Source organism: Odocoileus virginianus, chromosome 22 (assembly GCF_023699985.2).
Source record: "Odocoileus virginianus isolate 20LAN1187 ecotype Illinois chromosome 22, Ovbor_1.2, whole genome shotgun sequence".
NCBI lineage: Eukaryota > Metazoa > Chordata > Mammalia > Artiodactyla > Cervidae > Odocoileus > Odocoileus virginianus.
In genome coordinates this window covers 24554824-24577057 of record NC_069695.1, presented here as the reverse complement: position 1 = coordinate 24577057, position 22234 = coordinate 24554824, and the positions used below count along the sequence as shown (strand labels likewise).

The 22234-nt window shown below is 43.4% G+C and overlaps 1 long non-coding RNA gene across 1 annotated transcript in view; it reads left to right on the top strand.

The window, feature by feature from the left end:
- The first annotated feature begins 203 nt into the window (after positions 1 to 203).
- The window catches only part of LOC139030383 (uncharacterized), a 45681-nt gene continuing 23650 nt past the window's right edge, over positions 204 to 22234 (top strand). The window contains exons 1-2 of the long non-coding RNA XR_011482743.1: positions 204 to 399; positions 16750 to 16829. This is a non-coding gene — a long non-coding RNA (uncharacterized lncRNA). The remainder of the gene's footprint in view (positions 400 to 16749; positions 16830 to 22234) is intronic.

The window sequence follows — 22234 nt, the reverse complement described above, 5'->3', positions numbered from 1 at the left end:
TGTGTTCTCAAGATCTGTGCCGTCAGTATCAAGCATGAATGAAACAGCAGCTCGCCCTCCGTCTCCTATTGCTGACGATCCTTCAGCTCTAGCATCCACCACTTCCTCTCCCTCCTCCAGTCAGTAACTCTTCTTGCCTGGTCCCTCTGTGCTAGCTCCTGTGTGTCAGCTGTTAACACTGTGTGAAACTGAAAGTGTTAGTCGCTCAGTCATGTCTGACTCTGTGTGACCCCATGGACTGTAGCCTGCCAGGCTCCTCTGTCCACGTAGTTCTCTGGGCATGAATATTGGAGTGAGTCACCATTCCCTTCTCTGGGGATCTTCCTGACCCAGGGATTGAAACTGTGTTTGCTGCATTGCGGGCAGATTCTTTACCATCTGAGCCATGTACTTTTCAAGGTACTGTTCTGTAAAACTGTTTATTTTTTGTGTTTGTTTGTTATGTATTATTTGTATGAAAAGTATTACAAAACCTATACCAGCATACAGTATAGCCAACTGTGTTAGTTGGGTACCTAGGTTAACTTTTTTTGACTTATAAACAAATTGGACTTACAAATGTGCTTTTGGGATGGAACTCATTCATATTTAGGGGACTCATTGTACTGGCTTCTGCCAGGTGATTCTGAATTCTGAGCTCCATCAACACCCTCTACTCCTTTTGTGCTCCCAGCATTTGTAGCTTCCAGCTGTTGCTAATCTGTTTGGCTTCTCCACTCTTTCATCACTTATATATTAAATTCTCAGTATTAAATTCCCTCCAAAATACTCAAATTGGTTTCTGCTTTTCTCACTAGACTCTGGCAATATAACTGGTTATAATTTAGGTTCATGCTGGGAAATGTACCCCAACTTCAGGGAACATATATAAGGGAAGCAAAGTGGAGATTTCTCAAAGATCCACAGTATCTCAGATATTTTGTTGCAACAGCAGCAGAGAAAACGCAGGGACAGCATAAACTGGGGCTTGTTTATGCACAGAGATTTAGAGAGAATTTTAAGCACGTGTCAAAAGAAAAACAAAAGTTGGCTATCTCCATAATTCAGGGCTGATGGCCAATAGCTGGCGATCTGTTTATGGATCATGTGAGAAGCTATTTATTTTCTTAGGAATAAGCGTTTTGATTCCATGGAGCTTCAAACAATGCTTATTCTCTTGAGTAGAAGCCTTCTGGAAAGACCTCAGTTTAATAAAACTTGAACCAAGTCTGAATATAGGAGGCCATCTCGCATGGCTGTGCTAAGCATGATTGGGTAACGGAGCGTATATAATCTTTAAAAAACCACTCTGGGATAATTACTAGGCCCTTTTTAAATTTTAAAATTCTCGACTCTATATTTATTAAGTCAGGACCATAATTAGTGAAATCAAAGAATTACCAGTTGCTACAGTTGTGTCACCAATGGGAAATCCTTCTGATAGAGGCAGGCATGGAACAATTACAAAGCGTGCCTCCTAAAGAAAGAAGGCAAACAAGATGTGCTCAGTATATCGAGACAAAATCTTTGCTGCATGAAGTTAGGCACATCTGAAATCATCAATGAACAGGAGCAAGCAATTCTTTCTGTTTGGACTTAATAGTATCTTTTAAGCAAGTGTTTTGTTTGTTGGTTGCACTGCAAAGAATGTGGGATCCCAGTTCCCCAAGCTGGAATCAGACCCACACTCTGCATTGCAAGCTCAGTCTTAACCACTGGACCCCCCCCGGAAGTCTCGCGAGATTTTGATGAATGAGAACTCACGGGGCAGGCGGAAGCAGAGAAGGACTTCAGGAAGGCCCAGGAGACAGAGTGGAGAGAGCGAGCCGCAGCGAGGTGAGGCTACAGTGGGGAGTGTTATAGGACAAGGCTGGCTTTGTAGGTCAGATCAAGCAATCTTGACTTCCTTTTGTGGCTGGGAGGGCACCGAAGGCTTTTCAGCTGAGGAATGACCTAACCAGATTTGTGCTTTGCGAGTTCCTTATGTTATGGAGTCCAAGCTCCTACTTCTCACTGCATGGTGTTCGTTCAGTCGCTCAGTGGTGTCTGACTCTTTTGCGACCCCATGGACAATATTATAGCCCACTAGGCTCCTCTGGCTATGGGATTTTCCAGGCAAGAATACTGGAGTGGGTTGCCGTTTCCTACTCCAGGGGATCTTCCCAATCCAGGAAACAAGCCTGCATCTCCTGAGTCTCCTGCATTGGCAGACAGATTCTTTACCGCTGCACCACCTGGGAAGCCCTTCTCACTGCATGACCAGCCAGTTAATCAAGAGCTGAACTGTTGGGGCAGGGAAGAGTGACTTCATTTGGAACACCAGCAGCCTGAGAAGATGGTGAACTAGTGTTCCAAAGAACCTTCTTACCTGGGTTGCCATTCAGTCATCTTCTATACTAAAAGGGGAATGGTGTGAGTGGCTGTTGCAAACTTCTTGGTGGCTCTGTCCTTTGCTCTGGTATCTCTACATATAGGCCTGGTCACAATGTTCCTATATACCTCCAACAAGAAAAATGTTATTCTCTTTTCTGCAATTATTTTTCTCTATATGAATGGAAAAGTGTTACACCAAGGTCAGAGACTTGAGAATGGGCTTCCTGTATATTTCAGGCTTAACAGGCAGCATTCTTTACAAAAGGTACAGAGTCAGCATGACTCAGCACAGGCAACAAAGCACAAAGGTTAGAGCTAAAGGAGTCCATCCAGTATGGACTCAGCTTTGTTCTCCTCTGTTACACTTGCATGTAAAAGTTCAATAAATGTTTGTTAAACTAAATTTTTGAGAGATGATAGTGAAACAGCAATGGCTTCCCTGTTAGCTCAGTGGTAAAGAATATGCCTGCATGCAGGAGACGTGAGTTTGATCCCTGGGTTGAGAAGATCCCCTGGAGAAGGAAATGGCAACCCCCTCCAGTATTCTTCCTGGGAAGTCCCATGGACAGAGAAGCCTGGTGGGTTACAGTCCATGGGTTCACAAAGAGTGGGACATGACTTAGCGACTAAATAGCAACAATGAAACAACAGGCAAAAATTCTGAATATAATTATAGGGCTTTAGGTTGGGAGTATTTTCATGTGAGGTATGGTGTTAACCACACCTGCTGTTGATTTCCTAACAACCATGTGTCCTTTTGGTGGAGAAAACCAAAGGGTCACTTAATATCTGCACTTAGAATCACTCATGTTTATCTCAAAGGAGACTTTGACCTCTTTTGTTTCCTTGACTTCCAGAGAATACAAGTCAGGTCAGAGGAATGAGTGAGGTTTAGGGTGGATGGGATTGTGCTTTTGCAGGAGAGTTGGGGCATACAAGATGGGGGAAGCAGTGCAGTGCCACCCTATTATGCTTGCATCAGAATAAGGTTTTCACAGTAAATCTAAACATAAAGGAATTTGCAGAGAGAGGCTCAGAGGACATGAGAGGTAGCAGAGTATCCCTTGAGCTCTAGGGATGAGGTTTGGGTGAATGCAAGGCAGAAACATCTTCAAGACACTGAGAATCTTTTTAGTGATCCTTAGAACAGTCCTGAAGGAAGTTTTTGTCATCGTGCCTCATTTGTAGCTGAGCCATCAGAGACCCATACAAGTTAAGTAACTTGACCAAACTAGCCAGACCGGGGCTCATTGCTCCAAGCACAGGGACGCAGGCACAAACAGTGACCCTCCATGGCCACCTGTGGCCAACTTGTGCAGACTCCACTCCTTGCTGCTCTTCCTTGACTCCTTTTCATCATTCACTTGTTTCCCATTTCCTCCTTGAAACGTTGCGTGGTTCCTCTCCTCGTCTCCTTCCTTCACCTCCTACCTCTGCAGCTGCTCCTTGTTGGCATCCTTGGTCCGCATCTCTTCCCATGGCTTTCCCTTCCTCTAAGAGGTGATGTTCCTCAGACCTCCATGTCTGGTCTCTTGTCTTCTCAAACTGCAGACCTGCAGGGCTGGGGGCGTGTGATTCATCTTCCATCTAGGCGTCAACCTCCACTTCCATCCCACTGATGGCCCATAAAGGTGGATTGTTGTTTCAGGCAGTTCTGCTGCCTCCAGTCCCACACTTCTCAGATATAAACATGTGGATATACTACAATCATTTCAAATATCAAAGCTGAACCCACTATTCCTGCCCTATCTGATTCTGAATTCTGTTATGAGTTTCTCATCAGGGGATAATTTATTTCAAAAATATGACCAGTGTTCTCTGGGGATCCTTTCAGATCTCAAGTCTGTAATTGTGGAATGAACATATCACAACCCCAGTGAATGCCAGCGTGGCTTCTCCCCGAGGGGAAAATAAATCTCAATCTGCAATGTGTGTTTTAGAAACCAGATCATATCTTTGTTCCAGAGGTGAGGTTTGCGCAGGAAACTTCTCTGTCCTCACTCCCACTCTTCTGGGTGATCTTTTTTCTTGACTCTGTCAAGTGAGAAGAGGAACAGATGATAGAGAGGAGGGAGGGAAAGGAGACCCTTGCAGAACTGGGTTGGCATCTGCTGGGAATGAAGTCAGTTGCCCAGCAACCGTGCCCTTTCCTCAACTCCTGCTAGGTATCAGTTGGTGATGTTCCTTTCCTCCCTCCCTTCTTTTAGGGTTGTTCTTGGCATTCATTTTAAATAGATTTTACCTGTATGAAATTGGAAGGGAGGGGATGTATATGTTGTGTTCTTAGGATTACACAGCTGAATATGAAAATTGCAGATCATAAGAGGAATGCACAATTCTTCAAATAAGGGTGCCTTCTTTTGGCCAGTACTTATTTAATAAATGTTTATGAGTGTGTCTGCTTTGTGTCTGATACTCTGCATAGTAGTGAGTTGAAATATCTCCCACGAGAAAGTTTAAAAACAAAAATGAGTCCCTTAGGTCCAAGAAGGACTAAGAATTGGCTGAAGAACTGCACATTAAAATTCTAACTTTAAGAACATATGTGAGTTGCTGGATATGACATGAATATATCAAAAATCAATTGCAAGTACATTAGTAATAAGCATCTGAAAAATACCATTTACAACAGCAAAAAACCCACAAAAGCACCTAGAATGAGACTAACATATGATATGCAAGATTTGTGTCAGAAAAATCAAAAAATTTTATGAAAAAATATTTAAATCTAAACAAATGGAGATAACTCTCACGTTTGTGGATGTCCGACTCTTTGTGACCCCACGGACTGTAGCCTACCAGACTCCGCTGTCCGTGGCTTCTCCAGGTAAGAGTACCGAAGTGGGTTGCCATTCCTTTCTCCAGGGGATTTTCCCAACCCAGGGATTGAACCCATGTCTCTTATGTCTCCTGCATTGGCAGGCAGGTTCTTTACAACTAGCACCACCTGGGAAGCCCTCCTGACAAGTTTGTGGATGGGAAGACATCAAATCCTAAAGAAGTCAATTCTCCCCAAAGTGATCTGTGAATCAAATAGAATTTAGGTAAAATCCCAATGGGCATTTTGTGGATTGTCATAAACTGATCCTAAAACTGATACAGAAAAGTAAAGGGCCAATAACAGCCATGGAAATTTTAAATACAAAGAACATAGCAGATTTGTCTTATCAAATGTTAGGATTTCTCTTAAAGCTGTAGGGATTACAGCAGTGGTGCCAACCCCTGGAAAAGAATGGGAATGCCGACTTACATGTGATAGAGTTTTGAAACATAACAGAGATAGAATTATCAGTTAGTAGTGGAAAAGTGGACAGTTTAATAAATGGTGCTGGCAAAACTGGCTCTCCACAAGGAAAAAAGTTAAATGACATCACCATCTTAAACTATCTAAGCAAAAATCTGTTGCAGATAGTTTAAATATTAAAGTAAAACTTCAATTGGCCTAGAAGAATATGTATAAGTCACTCTTATAATCTTGGGGGTCAGAATTATTTCTTACGACTCAGAAACACAGATTGTAAAGGAAAAGATTGATATATTTGTTAAAGGAAATTTTCAGAAAGGTAAAATCATGACCCATACCGATATAAAATTAATGTATATTAAAGATTTTCTTTACTTCATTATTAATGAAGGAACCAGGCAGGCATTATGACTATTAAAAGGAGAAAGCAGAGAACCACAAGTTTATATGGAATAAAGGAATGTTGAAATACATTTTCAAATGGATGTGAAACTGGCTTTTCTTGCAGGCAGGTTGGGGGAGGGAGATTAAGGGGTTTGGGCAGAAAGAGGCAACTGAACCATCATCAGACATAATTTATTTTCATGTCAAGAAACAACAAGTTGCTGGAAACAATGCAAGAAACAATGCATTGCTGTCAGTATCTGCAACTTAAAAGCTGTAAAATAGCTCAAAACAATTAACACAGAAGGATGTGCTCTAAACAATGCATGATTTTCCATTAAGAACATGCAGGCATCTTTTGACAACATTAAACAAATATTTTGCCCATCAAAAGACATCATAAAAAAGTGAAATAATAAGCCACAGACTGGGAGAAACTAACTGTAATGACTATAATTCACAAAGGATTAGTATTCAAAATATATAAAGAATTCACTTAAATACAATATATACAAATCACTTAAAAAACATAAAACAGCTAGCAGAAAATGGGTAAATTATATGAACCGGCAGTTCTAAAAAGGGAAACTCAGAATGACAAAGAAATGTACGCAAAGATGCTCAGCTTCACAAATTAAAAAATACAAATTAAATCAGAGACACACAAATTAAAATCATAGATAACATTTTACATTCATTAGATTGTAGGAAAAAATAAAGCAGCTGACAATTACAAATGTTGAGGACTGTATGAAGCTATAGGAACAAACTACTGATCAGAGCATAAATTGATACTATCACTAAAGCAACTTGCTTGTAAAATTAAGGTTGCACATGCCTTCAAGCCCAGTGATTCATTTCCTGCGGGGCTGAACCCTTGGAGCAGCCTTGTGACGCTGCAGGGAATGGCAGCAATCGCCTTGACTTGCTCAGGCTTTGGGGAGCAGCACTGCTGGCTCAGATGGTAAAGAATCTTCCTGCCAGTGCAGGAGATATGGGTTTGATCCCTGGATCGGGAAGATCCCCTGGAGAAGGGAATGGCTACCCACTCCAGTATTCTTGCCTGGAGAATCCCATTCAGGAGGGACGGGATTGTCCTCCCATCGAGGAGCCTGGTAGGCACAGTCCATGGGGTCGCAAGGACTCAGACACGGTGGGCACACACAAACACATGTACACCCCTAACTTTGCAGTGATGGAGTAGCCTCCTCACGTGGCTTCTTCTGTGGCTAGATTTATAGCTCTTGTCTAGGTGGTACTGAACCCAGTGTTTCAGGTCTTCCAAGAATGGGACTGGCAAAAGTCAGTTTCTGTTGCTTGAGATTTATTTGTTTATAATATTTACTTTTATTTCTTTCTTTGGCTGTGCTGGGCCTTAGTTGTGGCACTAGGAATCTTCGTTGTATCATAGCAGGTCTTTATAATTCAAACTCTTTGTTGTGGCATGTAACATCTAGTTCCTCGTCCAGGGATTGAACCTGGGTCCCCTGTGTTGGGGGCACAGAGTCTTACCCACTGGACCACCAGGGAAGTCCCTGCTTGTAGTTTAAAATCTCGACTGATATGCCTAACAAAACAACCATGAAATTGATAAAATATAAAGGATAAGAATCACATGACAAATGCCATGATCAGAATGGCTGATCCATGTTTTTAAGCTATAAGAATTATGAAGTTACTTTTCTCACTTTGCAAGATAACCAAGAGGAGACAGAAGCTAAATTATAAACCCATATAATTTCTATTTCTCCAGGACTGCTACTTAATGAAGATCAAGAAAATGACAATAGTGAGAGGACCCAAGAACACAGGAGGTCATTTGATACAATGCTATTTCCAGAAAACAAGCCACCATTATACATTTAAAAGTATTATTTAAAATAGCCAGCTGGGGACTTCCCTGATGGTCCATTGGTTAAGAATCTGTGCTTCTATTACAGGATCCAGAAAGTAAGCTCCTGCCTGTCTCATGGTACAGAAAAAAAAAAAAAAGGATTATGGAGTTTGAGATTCATTTTATAAAAAAAGAAGATTTTTTGTTTACTCTAAAGTATGATAAACAGGATGTTACAAAGAAGATAAAAATTTTTTTTTGGATGATAATGTTGTCCTGTCTACCTTCCTAAAGAACAGAGAGAAATTATTTATTTCACTTGGCACTAATACAGTTTCTCTCTTCCAAGAACTCAAAGCATGTGTACAAATTTTAACTGATAGCCTTGTAGAGATGGAGGAGAAGAGGGGAGGGGCACAGAAACAGGAAAGAGGAGGAAGAGGGATGGGGGAAAAGAAGGAGGTGATTGTGGGGGCCCGTGGTAAAGATGATAAAAATGATTTTCCTGTTTTATTTAATAATCCTCAAGGTGTCCACACCTAGGTCAGCTCACCAACAAGTCAGCTGCAGTGCAGTCTGTCCTCAAGCTAACATTTGTTCTATAAACAAGAGTGCTCTGCTATATAAAGTTGTTCACTTGTGTCTCTGTCTCAGCTGGGAAAATGGGTAAATATTTGTACAAATCAATCTGTTATCTCAGAGTCCAAGATTTTCTCAAAGTGGTTTCAGTTCAGCTTAAAGAATATTTATTGAGCATCTTCTATGTTGTGGGTATTCTAAGGATTTGGTGGTGGATATATTCACACAGTGCTTTTCAGAATATGCTCCTGGGATGGGCAACAGTTGTACCACACAGAAATTTTCAAGAAATGCAAATTCCAGGGCCCCACCCCCTGTATGGTCAGAGCTATGGTTTTTTCCAGTAGTCATGTACAGATGTGAGAGTTTGACCATAAAAAATGCTGAGCACCAAAGATGCTTTTGAACTATGGTGCTGGAGAATATTCTTGAGAGTCCCTTGAAAAGCAAGGAGATCAAACCAGTCAATCCTAAAGGAAATCAACCCTGAATATTCATTGGAAGGACTGATGCTGAAGCTGAAACTCCAATACTTTGGCCATCTGATGAGAAGAACCGGCTTATTGGAAAAGACCCTGATGCTGGGAAAGACTGCGGGCAGGAGGAAAAGGGGGTGGTAGAGGATGAGATGGTTGGATGGCATCGTTGACTCAATGGACATGAGTTCGAGCAAACTCCGGGAGGTAGTGGAGGACAGGGAAGCCTGGGGTGCTACAGTCCATGGGGTCGCAAAGAGTCAGATTCAACTTCGCAACTAAACAACAACAACCTCATTGCTACACAATTAGAAACTCAAGGGCCCAGGCCAGCAGTCTGTATTTTAGCAAGGGCAGCTGTAAGGCAGGGAAGTTTAAGAACCACTGAAGTTGTGCTAATGGGTGACTTTCAATACAGTAACTGCTCAGTAACTGTTAGACGAATGGATGAATGACAAAATGAAAACAACAACAAAAATGAATGAGCTGCTGTAGACTCCGGGACAGGATAAAGTATTTGCATATTTATAAGAACAGGAGAAAAGACTCAGTCTCACAGCTTTCTCTGTGGGCTTTGGCACACTCCTGGGTTCCCAGGACGGTCTGTCGATTTCTTTTTCTCTCCTCATTAATTTATTGATCATTGTTCACTGCCAGCTGTGGGAAAAAAAAATAAAAGAGACCCACCAAAATAAATGAACAAGATCAAACAGAACTCTGAGCAGCAGCTTTGGGAACCGGTGATGTCAGGAGGGCGGTTTTGGTTTCTACCGAGAAATTGGGGTGAACGCGAATAGAGTTTGGTTTGTTGTTTATTTAAGAGACGAACAGAATTCATTGTTAATTGACTGTGCCCTGGCAGAGCTTAGCTCAGCTGTTTTAGTGAAGTCAGAACTTGCTTGGGGACACAGGACTTCCTCCACTAAAGGATTTTTTTCTTTTTTTTGTAATGAAAGAAGCACTTTCGTGTCTTCTGAGCTCCAGCTGGCCCCCAGCCTGGCTCTCTGCAGCCCCTCTATTCCCACGATCTGACTAGGGTCTAACAGGACTTTTCTTTGGCATTCAAAACCCCACGATGTTTTTGCCCCCACAAGAACCTCTTGACGTGAATTTCACGGGCATCTCAGCTGGGAGCCCTGGACTGTCATTCTGCCCCTGGGGAGACGGGAGATGAGGGCACTTTGGTTTCATTTCTAATGTGACTTTTGTCACAGTAGAGCACGCTTTGGATTCTCACTTCCTGTTTTAATTTGGTTTGGAAATAAATCTGCTGAGATCTCGTTTCAAAAGAGCAGTCCAACTTCGTGAGGAACGTTCCTCTGCAGATTGGAATAGCGAATGAGGACAAAACTGTCGTCAGCAGGACAGGCAGCCAGTTAAATAGTAATTTAGGAGCCAATTAACACTGGTGGTTAAAGACTGATGGTATTTGGCACGTAAACCTTGCTCTGCATTCTGAGCACTGTGGAGGGTGGGTAGGGGGGAGCAGAAAAAGCATTGCACAGGAGGGGACTTTGTTTGAGATCTCAGAGCTGAGCCAGGGTGGGGGCGCAGCCTGGGAAGGGCAATCGAGAGGAAATGGGCAGGGGAGGGGTGGCATTGGGAAGGTAGGATGAAGAACCAGAGTCGCAGGTATGGAGGGAGCAGGGTGGGTAGGGAGCAGTTGATATCAAAGTCTTATAAAGCTGTTGGGAGTCAGCTGTGAGGGAGTCTTGTGCCAAGTGAAAGAAACTGAACTTCACTCCACAGGCCAGAGCGGGTTGTTGAGAAGGTGTTTCCTCTGAGAAGATGGGCCATGCCCGCTGGGCTTGTAAAAATCACTATGCTGGAGGAGAGGAAGCAGCTGGGAGGCTGCTGGGATGGGGGTGGGGGTGGGGGGTGGTTCTGGGCTGGGCTCTTCTTTTAGCCTGGAGCCCTCTGGCAGAGCAGAGTTCATAGCCCCTGCCCAACTGGAGGCAAGGCTGGAATACGGCATGCCAGAAAGTTCTTTGAAGTACCGTATTTTGCCTTTAAAAAAATCATGCAAATGTTTGCATTCTACTTCATTCAATTGGGACTCCAGGAAGCTGGGCCGTTGTTTCCTGTGGCCTGGGGTGTCCCCTACACCCCCCAGGGTCAGCCATACTCCAGTTTGGGGAGGGGGCTGCCCCCCGCCCTCCAAGAGACTTCCCAGGTGGCTCAGTAGTAAAGGATATACCTGCCAATGGAGAAGATACAGGAAATGTGAGTTCGATCCCTAAGTCAGGAAGATCACCTGGAATAGGAATGGCAACCTACTTCAGTATTCTTGCCTGGAAAATCCCGTGGACAGAGGAGGCTGGTGGGCTACAGTCCATGGGGTTGCAAAAGAGTCGGACATGACTGAGTGGCCGAGCATGCACACACTGCCCTGTGACTCTCTGGACATCCCCTTCCAACACCACAGGGGCAAGATGTTTGAAGGGGTGGTAAGCACATTTGCAGCAATAATAATACCTTTCTGTGCTGTGAGCACAGTGACTCCGCTTGTCTTGATCTTGAGTGAAAGGATTTACTGAACTGGATGCCCTTAAATGGATTTTACTGTCATTCTCTAATACCTTTTCCTCCCCTCACTCTAACTATCAATACATAATTGGCTTTACAGATCAATAGCTGGCTACTTGGTGGGTATAGAGCCAGGGGTGACTCCAAAATGGGGGTCTGGCTTTAACTTGATTGCAGAGTATTTTGTATTCCCTGGAAAAGGGAATGGCTACCCACTCCAGTAGTGTTGTCTGGAGAGTTCCATGGCCAGAGGAGCCTGGCGGGGCTACAGTCCTTGGGATCACAAAGAGTCAAACATTACTGAGTGACTAACACACACACACACACACACACACACACACACACACAGAGATGAGTAATACTGAAGATTTTTGCAACCCTGACATCTGATGATTTTGTGAACTCTTAAAAGAGCAGATGGATTCTGGTAAGACTTGTTGGATAGAATTTACTGTGAAATTATACTTTTTCTCCAGGCTTACTGATCATGCACGCATGTTCCAGGTTGTCATCTTTGGACAAAATGGTACCCAAGAAGACTTTTCCATTGGATTTTTAAAATTTTCATTTTCATTGGGTATATAGTTAAAAGTTTCAGAACTTAAGCTATCTCAAAGAAAACTTGATTTTCTTTTCAATTGTAAAACAAAAATATTGTCTGTCTTAGTCTTCTAGGACTGCCTAACAAAATATCACAGACTGAGTGGCTTAACAGAAGAAATTTATTTTCTCATGGTTCTGGAGGCTACAAAGTCAAAGATCAAGGTTCCTGCAGGGTTTGGTTTCTGGTGAGACCTCTCTTCTTGGCTTGGAGATAGCTACTTTGTCCTCATGTTTCCTTTCCTCCAAGAGAGAAGGGAAGAGAGAGAGAGAGAGAGAGAGAGAGAGAGATCTCTTCTTTTTACAAAGCAACCAATACCACCCTATGCCCTCACTTAACCTCAGTTAGCTCCTAAAGGCCCTATTTCCAAATGTTGTCACACTTGGTGTTAGGACTTCAGCACTTGTGGGGGACACAGTTCAGTCCATAGCAGTCTGTCCTTTGCCTTGGCATCCAGCCCCCCTCCCCCACCCCCCATGTAGGGCAGCAGCGCAGTGACTGAGCCTGGTTCTCCTTGTGCACTTGGAGGAGTCAGCTCTTCCCAGGCTGTCCATTTCACCTGCCTCACCCTCCTCCATGTGTCTGGAGCATGCAGGACCAGCGCAGAGGCAAAGTCTCTAACATTATCTTGAAGTGCGTTTGTTTTGCTTGCAAAGCTGTCTCTCTTCTGCTGGGTTTAAAAAGGCAATGGAAGGGGACTTCCCTGATGGTCCAGTGGCAAGAGTCAGTTCTCCCAATGCAGGGGGCCCAGGTTTGATCCCCTGTCAGGGAACTAGATCTCACATGACACAATTAAAAGTGTTCACCTGCTGCAATTAAAGATCCCCGGTGCCACAGCTAAGACCCAGCACAGCCAAATAAATAAATAAAAATAAATATTTTTTGAAATGCCATGGAAGTTTCGTATTGAATTGTATCTTTCAGCCTAGTGCATTTTTTTGGAAATCACTGTTCTGTATGTTCTTCAAGTGAAACTCTTCTTTTATTTATACATTACAGAACAGCAGTAATACAATTTGTCATGTTTCTAGAGAGCTTTACAGTTTTCACATTGATCTCACTTTCCTAATTTTCTCATGTGATGGCTAGGTGATCAGCAAGTTGAGTAGTATTACCCCTGTTTTACAAATAAGGAAATAAAAACCCAGAGGCGTTCACTGACTCACAGAGGTGAGCTGGGAAAGTCTTCCATCCGCAAATAGCATTCTTCCTACAATGTCTCATGCATGGTCTACACCGGTCTCTGTAGATTTATGTGCCAGCTTCTCAACGACATCTCTTCACTCCTATCTCCTCTGGGTTCAGTGCCCTCTTGACACAAGAACAAATTCTTCCTAGTATTAGGTTTTGGATTGTAACCTTGTGTCAGTTCAAGGGCACAGTCCTGGAAGATTTGGTGGAGGCTTCTTTGTGGTGTCCCCCACGTGGTGGCGGCCTCTGGGTGCTTCGGAGTCACTTGCCAGCTGAGACACAGCACTGCCTTGCTCACGAGCACGCCGGGACTTGTTTTGACTGTACATAGATGGCATCTTTGAGCGGTGACGACGTGCTTTGAAGGTGCAAAACTTCACAGATGGCAGGTCAGACTGTAAATACTCTACTCCCATCCCATCGTAAAACCAGGCCAAGGAAAACACCAGAAACTAATTAAAATGAAGACAACAGTGCAAATATTTATGGGGGCAGAAACTCAAACAACACTAGCAAAAACAAAACATTTCAGATTAGTGTTAACTAAAGTGGAAAACATAGTGGTATCTAATGGGAATATACATATATATAAATATATGTATATATAAATATTTACCATCAGATCTGAGACCTTCAAATGATTGCTATAACTGGGAGGATAAAGTCATGTATGTTGTTTACTCAAAATGGTAATTAATTTCAGCCATTTGCCTTCATACTGATCGTCTGGTGTTGCATGATGTCATAAGAAGGGCATGAGAACTGGAACCAGGATAAATGCCACAGGAGTTGTGTAACTTTGAGTGTGTTACCTAACCCTGTCCAAAGTGACCTTTGGTTTCTTCAGCTGAGAGGAAAAGAAGAGGGGAAAAGAGAAAAGAAAAAAAGGGAGGTGGAAGAGACACAGCTCTGAAGATGGGGTATCATTTGGAGGGGCTAAAATGTATACTCTCTAGTGTGCTGGCTTGGGCTGTGGGCTTGAACTGGGGTGCTCAGGTTCAAAGCCCAGCTCCCTCACTCACTAGCTGTGTGACATTGACAAATTCCTTAGCATCTCTGTGCCTTTTTTTCTTACTTGGAGTGCCAACCTGTGTTGTGAGCATTAAGTTAATAAGTATACACACATAAGTATTAACACTTCCAACAATGCCTAGCTCACAGCAAGCACCTGGTAAGTGTTAGATATTACTATTATATGAGATGGTCTTTACTTGGAGGATAAAATAAGTGTGCTGGAGGAGTGAAAGAATGGAGTGGATTTCCCTAAGGATTCTGTGCTTTTGACTAGGGAATAAACAGCAGAAGGGAAATAAATGAATATTTAAGTTGCCTGGTGGCTCAGATGGTAAAGAATCTGCTTGCAATGCGGGAGACCCAGGTTTGATCCTGGGTTGGGAAGATTCCCTGGAGAAGGGAATGGCAATCTGCTCTAGTAGTCTTGCCTGGAGGACTCCATGGACAGAGGAGCCTGGCATTATTTCAGGTCATACCATTTCATACCTTTGCATGTGCCTGTCTTATATTAGAAGCTGCATCTTCCCACTAACTAGATCAGATATGATACAAGACTCAAAACAGTATTTGTTCTAGGAATGAGTAATACTGTGATCAATTTTTTTTTTTTTAATTTCTACTTTTTGGAAGAGGAATCTGAAGATCAGAGAGGTTAAGTTATTTGCTTGAAATCACACAGCGAGCAACAGTTGGGCTGGGATTTGAGCCCAGGTCCCTGTGGCTCTGAACCCTCCACCCCTTCCATTATACCATGATGCCTCTCACAAGGAGTCAGCCAGGAGGGAGATGCTGAAGTGCTCCTTACACTGCCAGAGGGAGCCGGGCTCCTATTTAGTGATTGCTGCGCAGCAGCCAGGACTTGGAGTGCAGTCATTCTACCGAGTGTTGCCTGGGTGCCCCTCTATCACTGCTGCCCTCCCTTCCAGCTGCTACCATCACCCAAGCTCCCATGACCAATGCCAGGTCCGGGTGGGCTCGATCTGAGGTAGTTTCACAGGCAAAACTGGCAGATATGTGGCTGACCCTCAGCTGGTACAGGGCAAGTTTTCAATATGTATGTTTTGCTCCCTTAACCTCTGACAGCCATCATGCCTGCCTAAGGCCAAAGACCAAGCTGATCTACATGTTCACGTTAAAGGCTTTTCTCTTGGCAATCACCCTATACACTGTTAGGGATACAGAGGTGAGTGAAGCAAGCAGGACAGGATGCCTGCTCAGGAGTTTTCCTGTAACTGGGGACACGGCTGCGCTGCAGGTGCGTGAGAAGTGGCGAATGCTGACACTGCTGAAAGGAGGAGGGCTGACTCGGCTGCAGGGAGACTGGGAGTGGGGGGCGGTTCCATGGAGAGAGCGAGTTTTGAGCCAGGGCGGGGTGTGAGAAAGGGCAAACTAGACAGCTGTTCGGTCACTCAGTCATGTCCAAACCTATGTGACCCCATGGACTTAGCCCCCAGGCGCCTCTGTCCATGGGATTCTCCAGGTCAGGATGCTGGAGTGGGTTGCCATTCCCTCCTCCAGGGGATCTTCCTGACCCAGGGATAGAAGCTGGGTCTTCTGCATTGGCAGGTAGATTCCTTGCCACTGAGCCATAGGGAAGCCCAAAATAGAGACCACCACAGATACAAGGGCCGGGGTCACAAAAGACCCAGAGCTTCCAGGATATGGGGAGAGTCCGGCATGCACATGGCACAGGGGGCCTGGGGAGGAGGTGGGGCTGTGGGCAAGGAGTGAGCAAGGCTCCGGGGCCTGGACGGTCCCCAGGGCCAGGGCCCGGGCAACTAGGAGGGCAGAGGTTGGAGGGTTTGGAAGAGGTTCCCTCAGAAAGTCAGTTCAGATGCTGCAGTGTAGGGATAGACGTTTGCAGGGGAACTCTGGTCTGAAGGGCCGGATGCACAGGGCATTCTGTGAGCCAGTGGAAATAGACGAACCACAAAGGAAGAGTTAGACCTCATCACCTAGATTCCATCTCATTCGCTCTGCACCCCTTCCACTCCTAGAAGCTTTGCCTGGCAACACTGAACAATTTCAGGACAAGAGGTTGAGAATGTTCCATGATAGTAATAGTGGCCCCGTATCAAGTATTAGCCACCCCACCCCAACTCTGAAGGGCACTGGCAGGACTTCAGAGGATGCTCAGGTGAACCTGCTGGTGACAGACGTGGGTCCCCTGGGTGAGACCCAGGCAAGCTGGGGCATCCTCGGCGCTTGGCCGATTCCGCCTTGTGTGGAGGCAGGGTCACCAGCCCCCTGAGCCTCCTCCTGAGTGTTTGTTCTTTGTTCACTCTGGGCTTCAGCCAGGTGACGAGTGACCAGGAACATGCTTGGGTCATGGTGCGGCTGTGCTCAGGCTGACTTAGAGACCCACGGAGGTGGTGCGCCCAGGTGTGTGTTACTGTTACCTGGGGACAGGTGGGGCTTTCCAGACGACGGCAGGTGACGTGGGTTGTGGTACAACCAGTGGGATGTTCCCCCCACCCCCCCACATTTCCCCTGGACGAGTTACAACCGTGCAAATGAGTCAAAGCATCTGTTTTTCTCTCCTGAGCAGATGCTATCCCGGTTTGTCCTTTCCCTGGACTGGAGTCAGGACACCTGAGTCTCATCTATGTTCTGTGGTGAATTCACCTGGTGAGTATGTGCCAGGCACTTACCTCTGTAAGTGTACTTAAAATAGTGTAAATGAAATAAAATAGTAAAATTGTGTAGCTGCTGTGGAAAACAGCTTGATAGTTCCTCTGAAAGTTAGCCATAGAATGGCCATATGACCTGGCAATTCTACTCCTAGGTAGATGCCCCAAATAATTGAAAACAGGGAGCTAGACAGGTACATATACACACAGATTTGCAGCAGCACTATTCACAATAGCTAAATGGTGGAAAGTCCATCCTTGGATAAACAAATTATCATATACACATACAACAGAATATCATAAAAGAGAATATCATCATAAAAAGGAATGAAGTAGGGGTACTCTTTCGACCCCCTTCTGATGCCTATGTCAGAAGCTTTCTCTGTCTCCTTTATACTTTAATAAAACTTTATTACACACACACACACACACACACACACACACACAAGGAATGAAGTACTGACACATGCCACAGTGTGGATGAACCTCCAAATCATGATGCTAAATGAAATGTGTGACTTCATTTATATGAAACCTCCAGGTTTATTTACTCTTATTATTTATAAGTAAATAATAATATTTATTTACTACTTGTAAATAAATAGAGACAGAATGCAGATTGGTGGTTGCCAAGGGCTGGGGAAGGAGGGCAGGGGAGACATTGCCTAATGGGTACAGGGTTTTACTCTGGAATGATGGAAATGTTTTGAAACTAGAAAGAGGTGGTGTTGTACAACACTGTGGATGTACTAACTACCTCTGCATTGCTCCCTTTAAAACAGCTAATTTTCTGTTAAATGAATTTCACCTCAACAAATTATTTAAAAAAAAAAACACAAAAAACAAAAAAACAGGCAGCAAGGTACATATGGCCCATGGACAATAATATGCCAGTTCCTGTTACAAGAGAGAGAACAGGATGGTTCAAAGACAGAGTTTTTATTGTCAAGCATGTTTGTTGTTATAATTATTTATCCTATCAAGGAACAGAAATAAAGCCATTTTCCAGGTGTACTATTTTCAGGGCTAAGAATGTTGAATGCAAAGAGGTCTCCAGGTGGGTTTTGGACAAGTTTCAGACACAATTTAAATCCAATGACTCTTTGGGTAATGACCACATTCATGTGGAAGGGCTTTTACTATTTTTAGAACCTATTGGACATCTCCCTTCCCATTCTGGGGAACTAAAATAAATGTTTGGAGCTTTTTGTCAACTTCCTGTTTCTAAGGAAGAAGAACCTAGAAAAGTCTAATGTAAAATGTGCCAGATGCTTTTGGAACTTCAAAGAATTCCCAAGAAACAAGGGAGTTTGTTCATTGTAAAAGAATCTGAAAGAAGACACTAGATAATTTTATTTAATAAATACACAAGATGACCCTTTCTCAAAGATAATTTAAGGGACTTAATCCATTTGGGGTTCAGTGACCCCTAAGCCATGTCTAATTCAAGCACGAAAACAAGCTGAGAAGTCCATGGAAAGATGAGAAATTCTCACGTGAAACTGAACAGCTTGGCCTGATAGGGCTCCCTCCTGTTTGAATTCACTTCAACAGTTAGGAAACATGAGACAAAGAAGCTTTTTTTCCAAAAGAGAAGGTAGGAAAGAAATGATGTCTGTGGTTTGACTTGTGAGTGCCAGACCAGCTTTCCCAGGTGATGGAGGTAGCAGAGTGCTAATTCACAGAGAACAAGCCCCTTAGGTGGCTGGTTCACAGAATAGCCATGTCTCAAGTTACAACAGGATCTATTCAGGCTTTAAAAGTCACTAACAAGAAGGGCTGCCTGATGTTAGAATGGCTTGTTCCTGAATGAGGACCGTCTTTCATGGCATCCTGCTTCCTAATTCAGATGCCTAGAGTTATGGGCTTCCCCCCACTTTCTCCTTGCAGAAACATCAAACAGACCTCATTTACATTTTAGTGTGAATGAATTTAAGGCAATGGGTATTTGTCCTTAGGCAAATTTCACTGTGAAATGACAAGTGCTATTTCCTGAGTTTTGGTTGTAGGGAGTGGATTGAAACAGGTATGTCTGGACACAAGCTTCCTTGGGGACCCTGGACATTCACTTTATAGGGGCTCCCAGCTCTGCTCAAGACTAAGGCTGGCACAGGAAGTGTCAACAGGGGCTCTGGGATTGTGGATGAGGAACCCTTGGCAGACACCAGAACACTTAAGGACATTCCTTGATCCCAGAAGATTCATTTGGCTCCAGATTTATTTAACTTTAGGTTGAAAAGCTTTTCACAGCCAGGTTGGAGGAGATTATTTGTGATTTTTTTCTTTTTCCTTTGTGCTTTGCTGCATTTTCTGCAATGAGCAGTATAACTTTGTATGTATGTGTTAGTTGCTCAGTTGTGTCCAATTCTTTGTGACCCCCATGGACTATAGCCTGCCAGGCTCCTCTGTCCATGGGATTTCCAGGCAAAAATATTGGAGTGGGCTGCCATTTCCTTCTCCAGGGGAGCTTCTGGACCCAGGGATTGAACATGGGTCTCCTGCATTGCAGGCAGATTCTTTACCATCTGAACCACCAGGGGAGCCCATCCAAGCCACCAGGAAAGCAAACTTTAGTAATCAGGAGAAAAAAAAAAAAAAAAACACTGAAAAAAATGTAAAATTAAAAACCATTTTCTTTATAAATTATTTTCATTGGTCTGCAGACTTTCATTCGGTTTGTCATTGCCGTCCTTCTGAAACTGCTTCTTAAAATAAATGCAATAGGAACATCCCAAGAATTGCTCTGGCTATAGGTTTTGCTCGGATTGATCAATGTTTTCTGTCTACACGGCCATGGAGATTTGGAAGGATTAGATGTTCTGATCACACTGGGCCGCGGACAGATCACCACACTTGGTTTGATTGAAAGAGACAGTTGGAATAGTTGTTGGAAGGATTCTGCCCCTGTGTGTGCAGGCACGCTCTAACAAATAGATGGTCTTTTGTACCCCTCCCCACATCCTTAAACTGAAAAACCACAAACACCGTGCTCATTGTTTACAATCTTATCTGATTGAGGATAAAGGGGAGGGTTGAGCGAATGAGGACAGCAGGATACTGTATCATCATGAATTTCAAGAAGATATGGATTAGAAGGAAAAGGAGCCTTTAGGAAATACATATGCTAAATATGTATAAATGAGATATAATAAATATAGACACATTTAATAGTTTAAAAATACATCCATGTCGATGCAATGGGGTCTCCATTAATCCATCCCTAAGAATATATTTGGAGACGGTTGCATTGTCTTTCAAATCCTTAGTATGTACTGTTGATGAGTTTTATCCTCAATCTCCATATTTTATGCTTTTGTGGCTATAAGCATAGACGTCTTAGATCAGTGTCAGTGTCTGGAAGAACGAAGGATTATTTTACTGTCAAAGAAATTTGTTGGGCCTTGCTTTACTGTTGAGAGCTACAGTAAAGTATCTAATTACCAAGCCAGACTCACTTCGCCAGCCACTTTCATGTTGGTGCAGTAACAGCACACCAGCCCATCCTGCGCCTGCTGGTTTAGATTACCTGAGGGCAACGGACGGGTGATCCACATGCCACAGGCCATCAGCTCAGGACTCATCAGCTCAGTCTGCAGTCAGGCTGAAAGCTGTATCATGTCAGAGTGGCTATAATTCTGTTTTGGAGATTTACATTTTGTAGTAGGAGTATAGTATCAATGGTTCAGGCTTCAAATCTTTCATTGATGACTTTGTGTGTGGGGGGGTGGGGGGTGGGGAATGGGGGTTTCTCTTCTTTCCTGGGAAGTTAGGATCCTTGCCAATGCATTCCCCATCTCATGCTTGAGATCTGTGCCTGTATCTAGTGGAAGGCATCTTTGTTTCTATTTATGAAAGGCAAGCATGAAAGTAAAACTTTCAGATTGACACAGTTTGCATTTCTGCAGGAACTGGCCGTTTGAACTCCACCTATCACTTCTCTCTTCCATTTTGGGTTTTGCATATTTGGAGCCTAGCATCTTGCAAGGAAAGCATGACTTTGATTAGCTGCCTGGGTCAACCAAGGGCTGGAACAGATGATCTCTTTGGTAATCAAGAAATTTAAGAGAGAGTCCAGCCATCTGTTTCAGCCTGGCACCCTCAGGGTGACTGTATGTTGGCAGAGTCACCACATTCCCCACTCTTAGCTTTGCAAGTTCAGATACTCAGCATCATCAGATCCCCAAGGGCAAATCAGGCTTTGGGAGACGGATCCCAGTAATCAAACTCACAAAAGGTTGATGGATAAACCTACCTCATCATGTAGTTTTGACAAGCAACAGCAACCACACAAAACTAAGGATTAGAATCAACACATCATCTAAAGAAATATAGGATCTAATTGAAAAAATGGGCCAAGAGTATAAACCAGTAATTCACAGAATAAATAATAAAAATGATCAAGATTTATATACACTGGTGCTCAGCCTCACTTTAGCAGAGGAAATTCAAATTCATTGAGTATACTCATGCTCAGCTGGAGGGAATATGGGTGTGAGTACAGCCACTTAAGAAGTCATTCTGAAATTGAACAGCAATAAATAATATTTAGTCTTTAAAAAAGAGGTCACTTTGTATAACCCACTACCCTGAAGTTCTACTGTTAATCGCTACCCCAGGGAGAAACTTAAACCATGTGCTGAAGGAAGCAAGTACAAGCATCTTCTTCACTGCACTGTTATTTATAACAGTGGAAAAAATCAAAACAACAAGAAATATTCATAAAAACAGGAATGGCTAAATAAATAACTGTGTACCGCTTTTATAGAAGACATGCTGCTACATTCTAAAATGAGGTATACCTAATTGTACTGACATAGGAAGTTGTCTAAGCCACATTGTTCAATGAAACAATAGATCACTTCTGTTAAAACACACACACACACACAGATATCTTTCTTAGGGCAACTCCTTAAAGAGAAGCCTGGAGGCATATACATTATATTGCTAACAGTGACTGTAGAGAGGGGACTAGACTAGGAGGCACTGGAAAGGGAAAACAATAAAAAAGAAAAAAACCAAACAAAACCTATTGATTTGCAAATCACTCTTTCCTGTAAACTGTCACTTACTCTTTGGTTGTTGTTTAGTTGCTAAGTCCTGTCCCACTCTTTGTGAGGACCCCATGGACAGTAGCCCTCCAGGCTTCTCTGTCCTTAGGATTCTCCAGGCAAGAATACTGGAGTGGGTTACTATTTCCTTCTCCAAGGGATCTTCTCAACCCAGGGAAGGAACATGAGTCTCCTGTGTTGGCCTGTGGATTCTTTACCACTGAGCCACTACTGAAGCCCCATGTACTCCTTACATTGATCTCATAGTGTAAGCATCATTTCCACTTACCTATGGGGGAACCACAGCTAAGAGAGACCAAGCAACTTTTGCGAAGTCACACAACTAGTAGACAGA